The 17121-nt window shown below is 38.1% G+C and overlaps 1 protein-coding gene, 1 long non-coding RNA gene and 1 pseudogene across 14 annotated transcripts in view; 1 reads left to right on the top strand and 2 right to left on the bottom strand.

Moving 5' to 3' along the window:
• Positions 1-4761, bottom strand: part of SRBD1 (S1 RNA binding domain 1) — a 400072-nt gene extending 395311 nt beyond the window's left edge. For 12 of the 13 annotated variants that reach the window (XR_009248665.1, XR_009248664.1, XR_009248667.1 and 9 more), the window contains exon 1: positions 4686-4761. The gene's annotated coding sequence lies outside the window, so the exon portion shown is untranslated. Of the gene's footprint in view, positions 1-4620; positions 4641-4685 lie in introns of those variants that run through there. The other variant, XR_009248668.1, reaches the window with a different exon arrangement.
• A 19-nt stretch (positions 4762-4780) lies between these two features.
• On the top strand, positions 4781-16344 carry LOC131485157 (uncharacterized). Its single transcript, XR_009248674.1, has 3 exons — positions 4781-4959; positions 5814-5893; positions 13974-16344. It is a non-coding gene; the product is annotated as an uncharacterized LOC131485157 (long non-coding RNA).
• LOC131485155 (large ribosomal subunit protein uL23-like) lies at positions 9034-9507 on the bottom strand (annotated as a pseudogene).
• Positions 16345-17121: the final 777 nt, after the last annotated feature.

Genomic DNA, 17121 nt, shown 5'->3' with positions numbered 1-17121 from the left:
ATCTACAAAGAACTTACCAAAGTCAACATCCAAAAAACAAGTTAAGAAATGGGCAGAAGACATGAGCAGACATTTTTCCAAAGAAGACATCCAGATGGCTAACAGACACATGAAAAGATGCTCAACACCACTCATCATCAGGGAAATACAAATCAAAACAATAATGAGATACCACCCTACACCTGTCAGAATGGCTAAAATTAACAACACAAGAAATAACAGGTGTCGGCAAGGATGCAGAGAAAGGAGAACCCTCTTCAGTGTTGCTGGGAATGCAAACTGGTGCAACCACTCTGGAGAACAGTATGGAGGTTCCTCAAAAAAAAAAAAAAAACTAACTAAAAATAGAGCTACCCTATGATCCAGCAACTGAACTATTAGGTATTTACCTAAAGGATAAAAACCAAAATACAGATTTGAAGGGGTACATGCACCCCAATGTTTACAGCAGCATTATCAACAATAGCCAAACTAAGGAGAGAGCCCAAATATCCACTGACTAATGAATGGATAAAGATGTTGTGGTATATATACACAATAGAATATTACTCAGCCATCAAAAAAGTGAAATCTTGCCATCTGCAACAACATGGAGCTAGAATGTATTATGCTAAGCAAAATAAGTCAATCAGAGAAAGACAAATACCATATAATTTCACTCACATGTGGAATTTAAGAAACAAAATAGATGAACATATGGGAAGAGGGGGAAAAGAAGGAAACAAACCACAAGAGGCTCTTAATAATAGAGAACAAACTATAGGTTGATGGAGGGAGATGGGTAGGAGATGGTCTAGATGGGTGATGGGTACCAAAAAGGGCACATGTGATGAGCACTGGATGTTGTATATAAATAATGAATCACTGAATTCTACTCCTGATACCAATATTGTACTGTATGTTACCTAAAATTTTAATTTTAAAAAAGGGAAAATAATAATTAAAAAATAAATGTAAAAGAGATAGTCAAAAAATAAAAAATAAATTAAAAATAAAATGTACAAAATAAAACTACAAGGGGCACATGGGTGGCTCAGTCAGTTGAGGGTCTGACTCTTAACTTCAGCTCAAGTCATACTCTCAGGGTCACAAGATTGAGCCCCAAGTCAGGCTTTGTGCAAAACATAGAGACTGTTTAAGACTCTCTCTCTCTCTCTCTCTCTCTCTCTCTCTCTCTCTGCCCCTCTCCCTGCTCGAGCTCTCTCTCGCTAAAATAAATAAAAATTTTTTTAAAAGCTCTCTCTCTCTCTCCCTCTCTCTCTCCCTATCCCCCTCTCCCTGACTCATGTGCTCTCTAAAATAAAAAAAATTTCATTAAAAAAAATAAAACTACAAAAGTACTACAGAAAATAAATATGACCATTTTCATAATTTAGAGTGGAGGTAGGGGAAGAAAAGTTTTCCTAGGCATAACTCAAAATTTCAAAAACCAAAAGACAAACAGATTTCACTATATAAAAATTAAAATACCAAGTCAGCAGTGGGAGTGCTTCAGAACTAAACCAATTTATTCTGCACTATCATCAAAAAAATCACAACAAGCAGTACCTGATACCTTGGAACTAAGAATGAAGGGACTAAGGGCTGGTGTAAGTTGTCTAAGGCAAAGAAATATCTCTAGAGGCCCTACTCCACTTCATGCTATTAAGCAACTGCCCGGGGAAAAAGTCTGGAAAGAATAAAACCATCCTTAGACTACAGGACACCAAATACAGTTGTGGCATGAGAAACATACAGACCAAACAGTAAATGAAGAGGACCCCTCCCCACCAGTCCTCTTCTGCTACTAAGCTCCTAGTCAGACCTTTTCTCCAGGGAGGAAAATGGAAAGGCTCTTCTCTGGAGAATCTGACCAGCCCAAAAATAAAAACCTGAAGATACTAAATTCCCCCAACAAACAATCCAACTAGAGCATCTACTCGCACCTCTCCATTCTACAATATACCGGAATTCAGAACATTCCCATACAGACCACCATGCACCAATTCTCACTCCACACTTTAACAGAAATGTGTTTAAAATAGGGGTAGACACACCCATGGTAATCTCATAAAATTCTGAGTAACCATTAAACAAATATTGTTCTTTCCCGAAACAAATATGTCCAAATTCCCCTTTATTAGGCACCCTGGAAGCAATGTTACCATTGAATGATGAGTAAGATGTAAACTTACCCTCTGACAAGAAGAAAAATATGAATTTGAAAAGGGAGGTGGGGAAGGAGAATATGCTTGAGCACGGAGGCCAGTTTCAGACTAGTTCTAGAAAGAGTATATATAGAAGCTAAGGACCTAGAAATTATTTTTTCAAAACTGCCTATGCCAGGTATACTCCCAAGGGTATACATATTCAAGTTTAAAGACTGATGTTTCTAGGAGCTGTTTCTCCATCTCCGCTCCTCCCAAGTTCCTGTCTTCATATCATAGGACTCATTCAATTAACCAAAATTCCATCTATTTCCATGCTTTTAAATATCTGTATCACCTACTTATTAACAATCCTAATACCTCCAACCCAAATCTTGCCTAAGATTCAGATTTACATAATAAATTATTCATATTGCCTAAGAAACTATGTAGATGCCTCATACTTACCTAAAATGTAACATACCCACAATGAAATCTTGATAACCATTTCTTGTCTTAAAACCCATTTCTACCAGTCTTTCCCATCTCAGTAAATGGCACCATCATCCATCTAAATAGGTGGCTAAGCCAGAACCTTGGAAAAATTTTAACAGCTTCACTGAGCTATAAATGACATACAATAAATTATACATGCTTAAAGTGTACAAACATGGTAAGTTTTGGAATATGTATACACATCTCCACAACCAAGATAATACATCTATCATCCTCCAAAGTTTCATTTGCTAAGCTAAAGCCTTGCAAATCTTTTTTTCCTGTCATCTCCCAGTCTACTAATAAGCAACATAAATTCTTCCTCCAAAATACAGCTTACATTTCTATGATCTCTTTAGTCCCCTTATCTCTTATCTAGACTATAATAACCTCTTAACTGGCTTCCCTGCTTCCACTCTTGCCTCTACTACCCATTCTCCACATATGAACCCAAAAGATCATTTAGAAAATGCTTAAAAACCATTCCCACTTCCCACTCCATCCTCCACTTAGAATCAAATCATATTTTTACCATGACCTTCTAAAATGCCCTACAGGACTGCCCCCTGCCTATCTTTCTAACCACATTTACCATTTGTTGCAGCTCTTCAGCCAGTTACAACATTCTTTCAGTCCCTGAATGAACCACGATTCTTTGCCATCTCAGGTTCACTCTGGAACACTATTCCCGATGCTTATCAATGGACTAGCTCTTTCTCATTTCTTACAGCTCAGCATTTTAGGCCTAAAATGGGTTTCCAAAATATAGTATTATTATAGACCCTATTTATTTCCTTTATACAGTACTATATAACATAATCTAGAATTATCCTTGTTTATTGTCTGCATCCCCCATGTTTACTTCATGGCAGTAAACACCATGAAGGAAGAAACCACATTTGCCTTTTACTGCATAACACAGAGCTTAGCATTTAATAGCTACCCTATAACATACGTGTATTAAATGAACATAAGAATATATACAAAATGGTCTCTATAAAGGAATATACATTTTCCCCCATAACTATTAGGCAATATCACACATGGCACTCATTGTTTTCTTTTTGAAAAAGTGATGGTACAGAACATTCTTATTCTTAGTGGCTTAAGATCTTTCCCTCTCAACGCTGTCTTATCTCTGTGGACACAAGAGCATATTCAAAATCAGTTGCTGTGATGGTCCTAAGGGAGAAGGCACTAAATTAGGGTGAGTGAAAATCGGGAAGGGGGTGTGAAGAAACCTGCACACACATAAATATTACTTTAAAAATGGGAAAACCACAATTAGAAATGTTAAGAGCAGAGGGGAACAACTTTTTAAGAGGCAGCTGAAGAAGTTTCCCCAAGGCACAAACAGAAGTGCTTGGAATGTCAGCAAAGATCCCTACATAATACAAAGTAACAGACCTGTAAAGATCCTAAGAAATCAGACAGTCCTTCCCCACCCCCCTAATGAATAAGAAGCCTGAGATCCAGTAGATGAGATGGTTTACTCAAAGGGAATGTTCTAATTATGTAGGTAGAATCCAAAGCCCCAAACAGCAAGACCAGCCTTGTTTCCCATTCCACAAACATTATAGTATAACATGCTAGCGCGGGGGAGGTTTAAGGAAAGTTGCCTAGAGAGTTCCCATTCATTCCTTCCCTCGAGTTATTCAGCGCCTCCAAATGCCAGACACGCTGCTGAGGATGCGGATGATGCAGACAAGGCCATGATCTGATGGTAAAAAGGGTGCTTCCTCCCCCATCTCCGATAACTTGAGGTGTGGAAACAAGCTAGGTTTGCCTGGGTTTTCCCACGTCTGTCCCTACGTGCTAAGAGCTGCGATTTGACTGAGAAGACGCGCCAGGTGACACGCGGCAGCTAGGAGGGGTTTTCCGGGTGTAGGTTGGAAGATACAGACCGCAGACCGTAATATGTAATGACACTTCTCACTTTAAAAAGGGACGTTATTTCCCAAATGAGCGCTTAGAATTTTTTAAATGGCCCCAAAACTACCGGAGCCCGGGCGCCGGGTTCACGCGAGCCCGCAGGAACACCGCCAAGGCGGACGCTCAGCTCACCTTCCCGCCCGGCGAGTCAGAAGGCCCGGGATTCTGTGTGTGACCGCATCTTCCGGTTCCCGCCGGAAGTTTTTCAAACGCCGGAAGTCCCGCCTCGCTTCTCCCTGACTCGCGGCAGCAGCTCAGACTGCCGGAGCGGGATGGAGCCAAGCTGGACGGAGGCGGGGCTAAGACGAGGATCCTTCGGGAGCTCTGAGGCAGGGCCCTACCCGGGGTGTGGCGGGACTGGAAACGAGCACTTTCTCCCTGGATACTGCCAGAAGCGGAGCCCGAGGTGCTGTTAACGCGGACCCACCTCCTTGTTCTTTCTCTTTCTCCTCACCCGCCTTACCCTTTGCATCCTGCTCTTTGAAATTCAGTCAAAAATGTTTCTTTTCATTACATTATTTTTAATTTGCAGTAGAAAAAGGAGAAGCAAGTTATATTCTTTCTAAAGTCAATTTTAAGTGTCGTTAATGAACTTCGCCCAGTGTGTTTTAAGCATACTTTTAGCCTGTTTCATTATTTCCTAGGCCCCGAGATAAGGGTTTTGCTCTAGTCTTATGGAAATACACAAAGTTGGCCTCTTCTGAGAAGCCCTCACACAGCCCTTGAGGTGCATGCTACCTTAATGGAGTTTAACCCTAGAGTCACGTCTGCCTTGCTTCAGTCTCTCAGGCAGCTGGTACTGCCAGGTACACCGATTTGGAAACCGGGTTCTCTTAGAAACTTACTGATAGACTTGGGCAAATCCTTTTATGTCTTTGAACTTGTTTTCCCGGCTTCCCTTCCATCCTACCCCTCACCTGGTAAGGTACCCCGTTCCATATTAGAGGTAAAAACTCAATTAATTTACTCAAATAAACGCAGGTCCCAGATAACTCACCTTGGGCAAAAATGGGAAAACCCTGATCCATTTCATTTTCAGATTTTTGGAGAGTGCTATGACTTACTTATAAGTCCTAATAACAGTGTCCTAGGCGAGTCTTCCTCTGTATCCCAAATTTCCATTTCCCTTTCCACAAAACACAAAAGTAGCTCCTGCTTTTTGTTTGAATGACTCCAAAGTATCTTGTTTTTTAAATGTTTATGTATATATAAGTATATAATAAACATATATATATATATATGTTTATTTTTCAGAGACAGAGAACGAGCAGGAGAGGGGCAGGAGACTGAGACTTGGGACGAAACCAAGAATTGGATGCTTAACCGACTGAGCCACCCAGGTGCCCCAAATGTTTATATTTTGAGAGAGAGCCTGAGTAGAGGAGGGGCAGAGAGAGGGGGAGACAGAAGATCCAAAGCAGGCTCTGTGCTGACAGCAGTGAGCCGATGTGGGGCTCAAACTTGGCAACCATGAGATCATGACCTGAGCTGAAGTCAGAAGATTTAACCCCACTGCCATTCCCTAAGCTCCACTTTTTTTTTTGACTAACCCAAATTAAGAGCTATAAAGGCCTCCCCAGCAATTCTTTCCCTTTACCTTGAATATATTTTCTCAAAATCAGTATTCAGTAAAAAGAAAAAATGACTTGTTTTTTGGTGATGTATTTTTTTGCCAAACACACTAAATTCTAAACTCACAAAAACAGACAACAAAATTAGACGTAAAATTAGGGAATAAAGTCTGTTGTTAGATCAAAACCCTGGATTTGGGGTGTGTGGCTACCTCAGTCAGTAGAGCATGTGACTCTTGATCTCAGGGTCCTAAGTTTGAGCCCCCCATATTTGGCATAGAGTTTACCTGAAAACAAATTTTTTTTAAATCTCTACAGAGAAAACAAACATGGATTTGTTTTAGAAGATTATATAGAGCAGCTTTCCATACTAATGACTCATTTCCATGTGTTTTGAGTACTGAAAGGCCAAGCAAGGTATTGAAATACCTTATGAGTGAGCCTTGCTAACTATAGATTCACCCAAAGTAAACATAAATTTTACTAGATAATGTTTGCTATGGGAAGAAAATAGGACTCTTTTTCAATTTAGTAAGTCTGTTCATCTGTATCTTAAGATTCTTGGTCAGTAAGGATCAGTTTCTGAGATTTTTCAGAGTTGGGGTTTTTTTTTTTTTTTTCCCTCCTTAATTTGTAGTCTCCTGTTGCCTTTCACAGTGATTCCAGAAGGTTTGGAACTCTCTGCTGCAATCACAGTCTGCTCCATAATTTCTAGTTCTGAAAATACTAGAGAACACATTACAGTCCAGAATTATGGGAAGGGAAACCAGGCCATAATAATCAACAATAATTTACTATTTACTATTCACCTATTTTTGATGTTGAATTGTGCTATACAGGTTTAAGGTAGGAAGTAAAAACGGTCAAGATAAACCAGTATTTTGCAAAATCTTTTGCCATAATTTCTACCCTGGAGGAATTTACAAACAAGACTGGAGAATATATACAGTCATAAGAGAGAGATCCATACAAGACAGTCTGGATTCAAGGGTTAGGTTGTATATCAAAGTAGCCACAGTGGAAAAGTGAGAATGAGTATAAGGATTGGACAGTGGAGTGTTGGATCTTGACTCCTCCATCAGAGATGTTTGCCTTTCAACTGGGGAAGAAAAATGATTAGTAAGTGAAAGTAAATAACCTGTAAGGTTTTAGACATCAGACATCTGGGAAAAATAAAAGCTGGGTGGTGTCCTCTAAAAGTAATGCAGGTGGCAACCTGCTCCAAAGATAAGTAAGACTGTCCAGAAAATATTTCTCTTGGAATTTTGCAAGACAGCCACTCCCACTAAAAGCTGTCAAGGGAAATTTATAATCACGAAGTATAAACCAGGCCCCACCACAAAGACTGCCTTTTCTCTCCAGGTCCTTGCCCAATCTATTGTTTACTTTTGCACCTTAAGTGCTGAATTTCAAAAACATCATGACTTTAGCCTGGAATAATCTGGATGCTCACCTGAGACTTATTGCAACAGAGTTTTGGAGTAATGAAACATGTTTTGGAGGCTATTTATTTTATTGCTGCAAAGCATGTGATATTCCTTGGTATGTTATCACTTATATGTTATTATCTGTGTTTTCAAGTCCTTTCCTATGGTTCTGTCTCCCCAAGGAGACTGTAATAATAGTAATGACTTATATTCATTGATCATCTACCCTATGCCAAGCACTAAATTAAGTTTTTACATGTATGTGTGTATTTAACTCACATAACAGCTCAATGAGATACTGCTATTATCCTGTTTTTATAAATGAGAAGACCAAGGTATGGAGAAGTTAAATAACTCATCCAGAGTCACATCAGCTATTAAATTGCAGATCTGGATTTAAACCTAGTACTCTGAAAGACCTGCATATACCTCCACTCAAAGCAAAGATCTTTCCTTATCTGTTACATTGGCCAGTACAAGACTGAATCTTTGAGATGCTCAGGAACTGTTGAATCTCTAAATACACTAAATAAAGTACTATCTACCCACCTGGGATATAACAAGGGTCTTCTCTCCCTTGACTTCAAACTAATCAAAGTTCCATGGGAACAAAAATTCTTAATAAAGATGCACTATATTTTGCACCCGCTAAATTGTAAGGTACTTGGATCTAAGCCTTGGAAGTAAGTCTTAGTCATTTTGGTCTCTCCTTCTCTAACTTTTCCCTCCACCCACATAGTGCCCAATAATGCTTGACAAATAATAAGTACTTAATAAAATAGTAGACTAATGCGTGGCCCAAAGAATGTGCCTATAGTAAAAAAAAATACATCTTTCCTCGCACTATGAAAGTAATCTAAAGTTCTTGCCACCAGTGAGTTACCATTTAAAAACTCAAGTGTAGGGGCATCTGGGTGGCTCAGTTGGGTAAGCGTCTGACTTTGGCTCAGGTCATGATCTTGTAGTTAATGGGTTCAAGCCCTGTGTTGGGCTCTGTGCTAACAGCTCAGAGCCTGGGACCTGCTTCTGATTCTGTATCTCCCTCTATCTCTACCCCTCCCCTGCTCATGCTCTGTCTCTCAAAAATAAGTAAATGTTAAAAAAATAAATAAAAACTCAAGTGTACTTATGGAAGTTCAAACTTTTTATCCCTTAGAGTTAATCACCTGGCAAAAGCAGATGAGTGTTTCAGATTAGAGAATGCACAAACTGAAACTAAGCCCTATTTCATGAATTTGCGTATAAGCCTCACCCATCCACTTTCCTACTTCTAGCAGCTCTCATTCCTCATACTGAAACTCATTGGCTTCAATGAGCTTCTCTCAATAATTCAGCCACGAACTTAGATGTTTCCTGCAAAATATAAATGATTATTAAGCAGAGAGGGGATGGCCTGTGTTTTCCAAATGAGAAAGGGGTTTCTTTTTTCTTTTTTTTTTTTTTTATGATGAAAAAATTTAGATTTAGCCAGCTAGACTCAGTTTAGATGATCCCAATTTTGTTGGCAACATCCAAAGCATCATACTCAGGAGCCAGTCAAACATATGCTTTCTTTTCTCCATCGGGCCTGATCAGAATGTTGACCTTGGCCATGTCAATGCCATAGAGCTTCTTCACAGCCTGTTTGATCTGGTGCTTGTTGGCCTTGACATCCGCAATGAACACAAGAGTGTTGTTGTCTATTTTCTTCGTGGCTGACTCAGTAGTCATGGGGAACTTGATGATGGCATAATGGTCAAGCTTGTTTTTCCTGGGGGCACTCTCTCAAGGCTATTTGGGCTGTCTTCGGAGACGCAGTGTCTTGGATGGTCGGAATGTAGGTGATGTGCGGATTTTCTTTTTTTTATGACTGTGGATGCCTTTCAGCACTGCTTTCTTGGCCTTCAAAGCCTTTGCTTTGGCTTCGTCTTTGGGAGGGGCAGGGGCTTCCTTCTTCGCCTTCGGTGCCATCTTCATGAAAGGGGCAAAGGGGTTTCTTGTTAAGAGAGCTAGACCAGGCTGGTGAATGGGTTCTCAAACTTGGCCTTTCCTATTACTTTTTCAGTCTGGGAAGAGCAGCATAATTCCAAAGGGCTAGTCTAGTCTGAGGACATTGTTCTAGCACAGGTAAGTATGTCAGTTTTTGTGTAAAAGAAAATAGATTCAATGGATTAAAATCCTGAGTTTTGATAAAATATTGAATGGATCTTGAAGAGCCATCAGTTAAGCCTGAGAAAATTAATTGTAGATTTTTCTAGGAAATGGATATTCAGGTGTGATTCAAAGGAATTAAATACATTTATCTTACATGAAGTAAAATCATAGGACGTACATGTTGAACTAAAATATAATTTCTGTTTTAGCTGAAAACTGAGATTTCCAGTGTTTTGTCCCACTTACTTTTTTTTTTTTTTTTTACAAACCCTCAAGGTATTTTGTAATGAATGCAATTAAAAGCAAAATTAAGACAAAAAAATACCTGAATAATAGATGAAATACTATATCTATTGCAAGGTCCACTGTTCTGCTCATCACCTGACTGGCAAATTCACTGGCTCAATCAGTTGCATTCATGAGCAAACATATTGTACAATTTTCTCCTGATGAGCTTTTCATCCTCAAGTAGTGTCCAGGGACCCCCTCAAAGGCCTAAAATATCCGTTAAATAACCTGAGATCTAAGCAGAGAAACCCCACAAGAGTCATTAGGATCCTGATGATGGCATGGCTGGTTGGGTTGCAGGGAAGGGATGAAAGGCAGCATCTTGGGGCCAGATTTATTTTGTTCCTCACCATAAGGAGCCATGTCTGGAGACTCTACATCAGACCTAGGTTTTGTTTCTAACACCGTTGGTCCATCTTACAGCTTAAGAAGCTGGAACTGTCCCGCAAAATGCCTGCTAGAAATACTTATTCAGAATGCCTGTTGTCAGAGTTTTAATACTGGAAGCCTCACATACTAACTGGAATTCAAATTCAAAAAAGCACTGTGTGTCAGATCAGTCTATGTCCACATTTGTGCACCTGCCTTTTTTTTTTTATCATGTTTTTTAGTATAATTTACATACAGTAAAACCTAACTATTGTATTCCGACAAACACATATGGTCATGTAACCACCACCACAATCAAGATATAAAACATTTCCATGACCTAAAAAAAATGCCCCTTTGTAGTCAGCCTCCTCCCCATCAGCCCCTGCAACTATTCATCTGTTTTCTGTCTCAATAATTTTGCTATTTCCAGATTGTCATATAAATGGAATCATGCAGTAAGTAGCCATTTGAGTCTGGTTTCTTTCACTTAGGATACTGTATTTGAGATTAATCCATGTTGTTTCATATATCAATAGGGTTTTTTATTGCCGGTTAGCAGTCCGTTGTGAATGTACCACAGTTTGTTTATCCATTCAATAGTTGATGAACATCTAGTTTTTTCCACTTTTTGGCTATTTTTAATGCTGCTATGAACATTCATGTACAGGTGTTTTGTGTGAACATATATTTTCATTTTCTTGTGTAGGTAAATAACCTATGAACAGGATTGTTGGGTCATGTGGTAAATATTTAGCTTTATGAGACTACTAAATTATTTTCTAAAGTGGCTGTACCATTTTGCATTCCCACCAGCAATGCATGAGATCTCCACACCCTTGCCAGGACTTGATATTATATAGTTAGTATGTTTTTTCTTTATTTCTTTTTTTTATACCCTTTAATAGGTGTGTAGGAGTATCTCATTAGAGCTTTAATTTGCATTTTCTTAATGACTAATGGTGTTTATTAGTAATGTGTTTATTTGCCACCCATATATCTTCTTTGGTGAAGTGTTTGTTAAAATATTTTCACAGTTTTTCATTGGGTTTTTTGATTTGTGTATCATGAGAGTTCTTTATATATTGTGCATACTAGTCCTTTATCAAATATGACACGTAGCTTTAAGAGTCATAAGTTAGCACAGGCAGTTGCCAGCATAATAGTACACAGAAAACTGATTTCTTCTCTAACCACAAAGAAAACTCTGCCACAGCCAAATGTTCTTGAAGAAGCTAGCTAATAGATGTTATCAAAACCACCAACATTTTTACATACATCAATTTTCCTGCAACCAACATTACCACATACAGAAAACATTGTTTGTAGGAAAAAAATGACCTAATTTCACACTGAAAGATGATCACCCTAAAAGAATGCTTTAAAATTGAGAAGGTGGTACCCACAAGCTTTAGCAAATAATGTGGAAAGTTAGCTAAACCATAATGTTCATACAGCATTACTGGATATTTTGGTTAGACTGGACCATGATCTGAATATAAGAAAATTCAAATAGTTTACCAAGAAACTCCTGCTGGATCCTGCAACTTAGAGAGTTTAGCAGAAGTAGGTACCAAAGGGGTGCCTGTCTGGCTCAGCCAGTGGAGCACAAGAGTCTTGATCTTGGGTTGTGAGTTCAAGCTCCACGTTGGGTGTAGAGATGACTTAAAAATAAAAGCTTAAGGAAAAAAAAGGAGAAATAGGTATTGCATATATAAGGGCCATCTATAGCTTTCTGCCACAAGCTTCTGTCAGTTAAAAGATGCAGGTCTATAATTCCCAAAACTTTCAAACCTGTTTCTAGAAATTATTAACTAGTGTTTCCCAAACTTTAATATACATGAGAATCACCAGCAGAGCTCTTTTTAAATGCTGATTTCCACCCACTAGTCCCCAGGATCCCAAGTTAATGAGTTTAAGCTGGTGTCTACACGTGTATGAGAACACCAGGTGATCAGATGGGGTATCTATGCATTACAAAAAGATTGGTCTAATTCTTACTGGGCACTTGATTTAAGAAAGTTAGATGGGGTGCCTGGGTGGCTTAGTCAGTTGAGCATTTGATTCTTGATTTTGGCTCAGGTCCTGAGCTCATGGTTCATGGGATCAGAGCCCTGAGTCAGGCTCCGTATTGACAGCACAGAGCCTGCTTGGATTCTCTCTCTCTCTGCCCCTCCCCTGCACATGCTCTCTAAACAAACAAACAAACAAACAAACAAACAAATAATCTTAAAATAAAAAAGGAAGTTAGAGGACTGAGCTGTGGCCATATGGTTTCTAAATATAGTGTTTTACGAGGCTTAACCTTAAACATGCCCTTCCAAAAGGAAGACCAGATATTCAGTTCCTACTAGCCACACTAATTACCATGGTGTAGTTTATTAATTGAAAATAGCTTACACTTACAGATTGCTTGATATTTGTAAGATACTCTGCTAAGCATATACTTTGTTTGTTTTAAAAGTAACTGTTTAAAGCAAATAGGTGATATATTTATCCCTATTTTAAGATGATGAAACTGAAGCTTAGAAAGTTTAATTCACCCCAAATACAGAACACAATTAAATATATGTACCACAAACCTCAAGAACTAAAAAAATATATAGTTATATGCCTACTTCAACTAGACCTTTATGTATTAGTAACCTATCGCTACAAAACAAATACCCCAAAATAATTTTTTTAGTGTTGTAAATATTTTAAATAATCTCCCGGTAAATAAACTGAATGAACTGGAGTCCAGAGAGACAGAGTCTGGATAAGTAAGAGTACATATTTTAAAAATATATTAATAATGCCTTAAAATATGTCTGTAGGCTATTTCATAAAATAGTAAAAACTTCCAATTACAAGATAAACAAGTTCTAGGGATGTAATGTACAACATAATGACTGTAGTTAACAATACTGTATATTTGAACGTTACTAAGAGAGTAAGATCTGAAAAGTTTTCATCACGTGGAAATGTTTTATGTTAGTTGCACATTAAACAATCAATCTTATTAAAAAATAAATTTACATAAAGTTAGGTCTGTCCTAATTCTAGGAAGTGGTGTATTTGTAACCGAAAACACAAACCACTGAGAATTGTTCATTTTGCTGCTGGGTCATTAAGCTTGCTTCACTTCGCACTTCGCAACAAGGAACACAAATGCCAACAGTAATTGATGGCAACCACCTGGCTCCCACTCTTATCCTCACCCAACCAGCTCCCATCTCTGTCAAGCTTAAAAGTTCTGACCCTAAAAATTTTACTTCTGTGTTAAACTCTTTTGAGTTATTTTCACAATAGTCCTGGTATCATCTCACCTCTTCAACACTGGTTATCAGTTATTCTTTGCCACTCAGGATTGCTAGGATTGATTTTGCCTACTTGAGATTTAATACTACGTTTTGTGTGTATAAGACATTCAGAGTGGTCTGGGAAGTGGATCTTTGCATTTCTAAATACCATCATCAACAGGAATGAGTCAGCAGTGCTGTTTTAATGGCATAACTGCCAACATCTTCGAGTCGTTCACTGCAGTTGCTTCCTGGTTTATTTAGCAAACACCATGTATGAGCTATCATGGTATCCCAGTTGTTGCCAAGTGCACTGGTGCCAATTAAAATGTTTTTCTTTTTCTTTTCAAGATATTTCCCTCCTCACTCATCTAGATGCTGCTAGATGGTTCTTCTGGAAGTCAAAGTCTAACAAAAACAGAACATCTGATATATTTATGCCTTGCCTTATGGGACAGATTCATCAGTAGAACTGTCAAGGAAGCAATGAGGGAAATAGCTATATTGAACTCAATTTAAACCAGCAAATATCTAGTTGATGATTTACAAGTGACAAAAATCCTGGGAAAAAGGAGTGATGTCTGCTGGAGTTAGTAGCTGGCCGGGCACAGTGCTGGACTCTGGATGAAGAGTGATGCATGCAGGCACAGCCCTTCCTTCACAGTGCTCGTCTGTCATTACTAGGAACAAACACAAAACTGTACAAATCTGAATGAAGCAGTGGTGTCGACTCATGTCCAGGTGACTTTTTTATTTTTATTTTTTATTTTTTTTAATTTTTTACTTTAGAAAGGAAGAGAGAGTGTGTGAGCAGGGGAGAGGAGCAGAGGGAGGGAGGGAAAGAGAGAGAGAATCTCAAGCAGGCTGCACGCTCAGTGCGGTTCCCAATGCAGAGTCCCATGACCCTGGGATCATGACCTGAGCCGAAATTAAGAGTCAGATGCTCAGCTGACTAAGCAACCCAGGCGCCCCTCCAATTGCATTTTTTAAATTTGAATTTATGATTCTAACATTTTATTTGTCAACATAGTTATGGGATTCAAAATGCAAAACATATGAAAAGGAATGTAATAGAAATTATCACCTCTGTTCCCCAACCACTTAATACCCATCCCTATGAGCAACCTGTGTCACTGATTTCTTGCAAATCCTCCTAGGGAAAATTTTTTGCATATGCAATCAATTGAAATAATATATTTTATCAAACCTAGGATGCCATTAATTGCATATAAGATGCAAATATTATGTTTATACTGTATACACTATTTATTATACATACTATAAATATGGTATATTATTATAATACTACAAAAGATTTTTTAAAGCCCTGCCAATTAAACTGTGTCTTGTTGTTGATTGTACAATGAATTCTAATTTCAAAGACATCAAAAATGTGAAAACCTGTGCATTTTAGAACCAATGAAATATGGTCTATATATTTTTTAAAATTTTACACAAAAGATAGTAGCCTACATTTATTATTTGTACCATGCTTGCTTCACTTAACAATATTTCCTGGAGCTTATTTCGTATCAATATCTAAGGCATTTTGTTCTCGTTTTTAATGTGGGAGCACTGTGAAAAGTAGTCTTTAATGAGTATGTCCTATGTCAGAAAGTGAAAAGGGAAAGAACAGGACACTCTTTGGAAAAGATCACGAATAAGCTGCAGAGGACTGGAGAAGAAAACCCAGTGATGCTTATTGTGTTTCTTCTCCATGGATAAAGATATTCAAATTGGAAAGCGTGGAACAAATATCATGAAGAAAGACTTAAGTTTGCCATAAAAGAAAAAAAAACCTCTAAGATGATATTGAGTCCTTTTACAGAAGTTAAAGTCTCTGAGTGTGCACAAAGACAAATCACAACTAAACACAGATGTAACAACACACAGATGTAACAAAATCCTTCTTGGGAATTACTGTGAAATACAGAAGGAAAGAAGAGGTGACTGGGGATGGTATGAAAGGTGTTTACAAAAGGCAAAAATGTAGATTATGCTATATACAGATTTGTAAAGTTTCTCATTCACAAAACTTCTATAATATATTATTAAAAAGATAGTTTAGGGGTTCCTGGGTGGCTCAATCGGTTAAGTGTCCAACTTTGGCTCAGGTCATGATCTTGTGGTTCACAGGTTCAAGCCCCACATTGGGCTCTGTGCTGACAGCCCAGAGCCTGGAGCCTCTTCAGATTCTATGTCTCCCTCTCTCTCTGCCCCTCCCCCGCTCACATTCTGTCTCTCTCAAAAAAAATAGATATTAAAAAAAATGTTTTTAATAAAAAGATAGTTCGTTAGCATTTAAAAAGTAAAAATGTCATACTTTTTTTTTTGTAATTTAAAGAAAAAGAGGTAATTAGGAAGCCCCAGAATAGGTTCGCTGGAAATTTTATGCCTAGCTTATGCCATCTAGGTGTCTAAAGTGATGGCTTACTTTGCCAGCGAACTAAATGGTCATACCCTGTCAACAGTCAGGTGACTGTTCCCTTCACCTGTGCCCTGAGTGACCTATAAAGAACAACAAACGTGCATTGTGTGTCAACCACACTCAAACAAAAAAAGATTCTCCCCCTCAAAAAAGAAAAGAACAACAAGCATAACCCGGGGAAAAAAGGAACTCGATTCAAATCCTGTCTCTGACACTGCATAGTGACCTTGGGCATGTCACTTCATCTTACTTTTCTTTCTCTAAAATGAAGAGATTACATTTATTATTTCCTAACTTTGTTCCAGTGAGTTACATTTTAATTAAACCTGGTTGTGATTACATTATATATAACTATATATATTTTAACTATAACATGGAGAATTTGGAAGATCTAGAGTTTGTTTATGTAAGTAAGCAAAGTGTCTGCTGTCTTTCATGAAATCTTCATGGAAGTGATGAAGAAATGTGGATTCGATTTCCACCTAGTTCCAATCAGGCTGGCAATTCCACACAACGTGTTCATTGATAAATCAAACAAAATCAGTCTACTGGGGAAAAAAAACCAATCTCTGGAATCAGTAAAAGGAAATTTAATAAATTTGTCCTTGAACTCCTTCCTCTATTTCTAACAGTTTGGAGGTTCCTCAAAAAGTTAAACATAGGATCTAGCAATTCCACCCTAGATATATACCCCCGAGAAATCAAAGATGTATTCATATAAGTGTTCATAGCAGCACTATGTGTAATAAGCAGGAAGTGGAAATGACCCAACTGACCATCAGTTGATGAAAGGATAAATAAAATGTAGCACATTTATACAATGGAATATTATCCAGCTGTTAAAGGGAATGAAATACTGATATATACTACAGTATGGCTGAATCTTAAAAACATGATCCTAAATGAAAGAAGACAGACACAAAAGACCACATATTATATGGTTCTGCTTATATGAAATGTCCAGAATAGGCAAATGAATACAGACAGAAAATACATTGTTGGTTGGCAGGGTAATTGGAATGGGGCGATGGGGAATGACTGCTAATGGGTATAGGATTTCTTCTGGCAATG

Source organism: Neofelis nebulosa, chromosome 9, assembly GCF_028018385.1.
Source record: "Neofelis nebulosa isolate mNeoNeb1 chromosome 9, mNeoNeb1.pri, whole genome shotgun sequence".
NCBI lineage: Eukaryota > Metazoa > Chordata > Mammalia > Carnivora > Felidae > Neofelis > Neofelis nebulosa.
Note: the sequence above shows the minus strand (reverse complement) of the source record. Positions and strands in the feature narration are given on the sequence as shown.